The sequence below is a fragment of the Pinus tabuliformis genome, chromosome 9, assembly GCF_031772625.1.
Source record: "Pinus tabuliformis cultivar Carrire ecotype Pingquan chromosome 9, CPIR1, whole genome shotgun sequence".
In the NCBI taxonomy this organism is placed as follows: domain Eukaryota; kingdom Viridiplantae; phylum Streptophyta; class Pinopsida; order Pinales; family Pinaceae; genus Pinus; species Pinus tabuliformis.
In genome coordinates this window covers 81819148-81824967 of record NC_142307.1, presented here as the reverse complement: position 1 = coordinate 81824967, position 5820 = coordinate 81819148, and positions in this window count along the sequence as shown.

The following is a 5820-nucleotide window of genomic DNA, read 5'->3' as shown; positions in this document are numbered from 1 at the left end:
TCTCTAAAGTATCATACAATACTTTCCCTATTGGCAAGGCCTTGATACCTGAAATGCGTGCTTGCTCTTTGGCCAACTATCTTAATCTGTCAGTGTAGTCCAATTGGGTCATAAGTTTATCATGGATGACCATTGGACTGGGAAGGCCTTTATCCCTCAAAATTTGAAACTTGGCCATGAACCTGTCAATGCCCACCTGCATATTATGGCATTTTTCCTCTAGGTTTACCATTAGCTTTCTTTTGGAAAGAAAATTTTTTACTTCTATGATGGCTTTAATTCTGTCCTCTACATAAAAATCATTAAGCTCATGCTTGTTCTTGTTGTTCAAGAAGTGGATGAGTCGATTAGCATCCACAGGTTGATCTCCCAAATCTTCCCTTACTTTCTTGATAGCCTCAGTGGCCACTTTCACCAGTTCTGTTTGCTCAAATATTACTTGAATTGATGGCCAAATATCATTGATAGAGTCAATGATATTGGCCCAGAGCATCTCTTTGGTCTGTCCTAGTGGCTTTTGTAGAGTTAAATCTTTCTCTAGTACCTTGATCTTCTCACCCATCCTTAGGGCTTTCTGTGTTTCCTCTCTTTGTTGTATTTGGGCAAGCTTACAGTCAATTTCTAAGCTTTCCACTTTCTCCTTAAGTCTTTTAAGTTCTGTTACCTAGATGGACATTTCCTCCATGGCTTTCACTAGCTCTGTTGTCTTTTCTGTTGAAGCACTTGCTGTTGTAGACTCAATTGTGACTGGAAATGCTATGGTAGGAGGAGTTGTTGGTTGAAAAGATGTTGCTAGTGTTGAGGGAAGGCAGTTGTTACTATGGGAATGGCAGTTGTAGAAGTGGTGGCCAATTCACTTTGTTTGGACTGAATCAATGTGTCCAATTCTTTCTCCATTTCTTTCAACTAGTCATTTAGCTTTAGGACCAAGTCCATAAGCTCTTCATGTCCTTTTTGTGTCTCTATGACTTCTACTATTTGTGGATCATGCAATGGTGGAACCTTGAGTTGCTTCTTCAAAGCAGCTATGTCATCATTTTTATTCTTTATTAGTCTTTCATTGGCCTTTACATCTTTGGGATCATGTCCCAACTCAATGATTAACTCCTCTAAGGACTTGATTCTAGTGTCTTTTACCTTTGAAGAGGCCTTCTCCAGTTGGAACTGAGCTGATATGTTATTTAGGGAATTTTGCAGTTGATGAGCTGCAATGGATTTCCCTTTCAAGGTAGAGTATATCATCTCCCTTGTCTGCTTATGCAACTCAATCTGGTCAATAGGATGAATTTCCTTTGCCACTACTTCGAAATCTATCCTTTTGAAGTCTGTTGTTGTTCTTGGTTGCTAAGTAGTAGGCATCATAAATTTCATCTACATTTTGCTCTCTTTCACATCATAGGCTGACATAAGCCTTGTCCAGTTTGTAGGTGCCATCTTTAGGTACTGTGCATAAGTTTGGGCTTTTAGCCTCTCATTCCTGGCCTTTATATCCTTGTACCTTTCTCTGATGTCTTGTTCCATGTCAGCTGGCATCCGAAATGAGGACACTTCAACACTCTGCTGCCTTTCCAACATCTGAGTGTGAGATGTGGAAGTTTCCAGTGTGCTCCCAGAGGGAGTGGCATGCCTGCTTCCTTCCCTTTCTGTACTAGTGGCCCCAACTGTCTCTTCTGTGAATTCCTGTTTAGAGACAAGATTTAACCTTTTCCTTTTGACCAGGCTAGTCTCTGCATATGTCTGTGTGGTTGCTTTGCCTGATGTAGTGGCCTCTTCCCTATTTCTTTTGAGACTTTTCTCCTCTTTTAGAGGAGTTTGTAAGGTATGGGCAGTACTCATGATGGGCTCTGGTATTCCTTTTTTATTTAATTCCTCTGATAGGCCTGGTTGTTCTGACTCTTCTTGCACCTGGGATTCTTCTTCTATATGAGATTCACTTTGTACCTGTGATTCTCCCTGTGCTTATGATTTTTCTTGGATTTGAGATTCTCCTTGGGCTTGAGATTCTCATGGCACCTAAAGGAAAGAACCCTCATCAAGCCTTTTCTCTAAATCAATTAAAGCATTTTCAGCTGCAACTTCAGTGCTATCATTGTCAACTAAAGTATTCTCCACCCATTCCAATTGATTTTCATATTTCTCTATCTAAGGGATTTGGTGGTGAATGTATGGATCCATCTTATTTTTCTACCTTTTGTTGCAGATGAAGTCACAAGGATCATATCTCCACATGAAACTCTATGTTAGTTTAAGTCTCTGAAGGATTTGTTCTGCTTCTTTTCTAGCTTCTCTGCTATTACACACAAAGGGGCTTAGCGGATCTTTGATTCTGAGCTAGGCCTTCTTTTTGGCTTTAACAAAATGCACCTCATTTGAGTTGATTATCTGCCTATAGTACTCTAGAGAAAATAACCTCATAGGGAGGTATCTAGGTAGTTTATATGGGGCCTACTCATAGCTATAGATCCTAATCTCTATGTGATTTTGGTATAATTACCAATCTCCTGCTTTGTGTTGTTTTGACAGCTGAAGGATCCTCTTGATATCTGAACTGATTCTTGGAGCAGGACTTCCTAGCAATATGGTCACTACTGGATGTACAAAGAGATCTATGAAGTCTGTGTATGGATATGGTGAGTCATACTTGTGGATCAAAGGAGTCTATAAAATCACTGACCTAGGATGACCTTTGGTATCAAGCTTTTGGAGAGTGAAGGGGAGCTTATCAGCTTGGAAATATAAGAAAAGGCGGTACAAAACTGAAGAATACTTAAGTACTCTCTTACTACTCATTATAAGGAATTCGTTATGCATTTTGTCAGCTATGAACTTGGCATAATCATACATGACAGTAGGAGGTTGTCTTAGAGAGAAAATGGACATGAAGGCTAAGATGATTTCATCTATGTACTCACTGGTAGTATAGCCTAAAACACAAGAAATCATTGCTACTATGTCCAGACCAAATGGGGAAAATATGGTAGCCACATATGGAGGAGGATCTGTTGGGATATGCTTTTCCTCCCTGATGAAGGTTTGGAACATTTCAACAAGCTTGTGTTGAATGATAAAAGGTGTCTTTTTAACTCCTAATTATCTTTACATTAATTGTCAACCCAAGGACGATTTTTTTTTTATCTCATGAGTGTACTCAGTCTGAGGCGGTCACTTGCTCAAGAGTAATGTTTTGCAGTATAGTGCTTTAAAATGCAAAGATAAATGAATGCTAGAAACAAAATCTAATTGGAACAACAAGAAACTGAATATTCTGAAACTAAATCATTCACTCAAACAATCATCAGTTGAGGACTCAGTAATGATAACTCTCTCCCCTGTAAACTGATGTAAATGAAAATCAATCATAGGCAAGATCTCCAATCTAAGAACTTAGACAGCTATATTCAATGTTCTTTACAATTGTTGATATTTCAATATACACTAAAGCAAATAACTTGAAATGGCAATTCAATTGGAAATGCTTACTAAAACACACTTGCTACACATTGACAACAAAGAAGCTGCGGTAGAGTGCGAATTGTGGAGAGGAGCGAGCTCAGTGAAAGCGAATAAATAGGGTTTCAGAACTGTGCAGGTATTCATTTCTAATGGAGGGCGCAAGAGGAGGGAGCTCGACTCCCTCCTATAAAGACGCGGCAGCTGGCAGAGGCAAAACACTGATAATCAGCAGCAAAAGTTTTGCGGATGGCAGGAACAAAGATAAGGAAAAGGAAACAGAAGGGAACAAGACCAAGGAAAACAGTAGCACAAAGGACACGGAGGAAGAAGACAAAAGTCAGGGTGCAAGAGACAAAAGACAAAAGGGACCCTGCAAACCTAAAGCAGAAATTACTCCTAGAATAATATTAAATGACCCTGCTCTGCAGGCACACAGGGAACACATGGGAACCTACGCCATTATCTGTAAATTCATGGGACTCTGGCCCACTGAAAAAGCTTTACAGATGTGGATCAAGTATCACTGGAAACCCAAAGGAAGCATTGACCTACATCTTGGGTCAAAGGGATTCTTCACAGTAGTGTTCTCAAACATCGAAGACAAAGACAGAATATTTGAAGGAGGACCCTACTTTTATGCAGCAGTCAGTCTCTATATGAGGCCTTGGAAGATGAACTTCGTTCCTGAGTGGGAAACCTTCACTTCAGTCCCTGTTTGGGTAAGGCTCTATTCTCTACCTCTGGATTATTGGCAAACAGAATCGCTAACTGCCATTGGCAATAAATTAGGACGTTTCATCAAAACTTTTGAAGCCACAAGAAGGGGAAAATATACCTCCTTCGCAAGAATATGTGTGGAAATGGATCTATCAGGTGCTCTTCCGGAGGAAGTAATCTTGGAAGTTTTTGATGAAGAATGGGTGCAGGCAGTGGACTACGAGCATATCCCATTCAGATGCCGTAGATGCCATGAACATGGACATTTGTTCAGAGACTGCCCTCTTGGTAAAACAGAGAATAAAGGGAAACCTAATACAATGAAGGAGACTGATAGCTTTCAGAAAGTGACAGGTAAAGGGAAAGTGGGAAAAAAGGGCCAAAGCAACAACACAACAAGGTGCAGAAGAACAGTCAGAACAAGTTTCAAGTGCTAGAAGAGAATGAAGAAATCACGAGAGAAAACCAGTCTCAGGAGAAAGGTCCTAATGAAGAAGAAAAGGAAGAAGACAACAAACATTCTCAAGATATTGGTTATCCAAAAGAGCCAATGACGATTGAAACAGAAATGGAAATGGATCAGGAAATGACCCAAAGTGAAATAGATCTGGAGGATCAGGAACTACTAGAAATACTTGATAAGGAGAACCTGGATCTAGAAGGATTCTTGATGCAGGGAACCAAGGGAGGAATAGACTCTCTACCTCAAGAAGAGTGCAACAGAATACAACAGTTGTTTTTATGGAAAGCTCAGGAAAAAGGGATGGATAAAGGTAAAAACATTCACAAGCAAGAGCACCGAGGTGTGAAAACTATGAAAGCAACTCCAGGATTAGCGACTAGAAATCCAGGAAAGAAGAGGGGCAGAAAAAAGCAAAATGAGCTCCTGATGGAGTGTGGAAAGCTAATGATAGATTCAGGTAAGATGAAAGACCTAACCAGTTACTCCTTTACAAATATTTAATTATGAAGTTCATATCTTGGAACATTAGAGGTCTAGGTAGTAAAAGAAAGCAAAGAATGCTAAGTAACATAATGAAACTAGCAATGCCGGACATTATCTTCATTCAGGAAACAAAATGCTCTATTCAGAAATTAAAACAGATCCACAGCAAATGGCTTAACAGATTTGAGTTTCTAGAAGTTAAAGCAGAGAACACAATGGGAGGTATCCTAACTCTATGGAACCCACTAAAAGTCAGCATAATAGATGCAGAAGCATCCAGGAATTACTTATCAATAATTTTTCAACCAGTTGGGGTGTCAGTTACCTTCCTGGTCACTAACGTTTATGGGCCTCAAAGAATAGATGAAAAACTCAGGTTTCTTGAATCCCTGGTTGATCTTAGAAGTAGACATGACGAAATTCCTTGGATCTTGGGAGGAGATTTTAATATGATTAAGTCTCTTTCGGAAAAAAAGGTGGTACTAGACTACTAAGTAAAGATTCAATAGTTTTCCAAAACTTCACAGAGGATATGAAACTAGTGGACTCTGAAACGCACAATGGTCATTTCACTTGGAACAATAAAAGAGGAGGGGAGGCACAGGTCGCCTCCATATTAGACAGATTTTTGTTATCAGAGGAGCTTATGCTCACAAACAGAGAAATTACTGCTAGTGTTCTCCCCTTTGGTGGCTCGGATCACT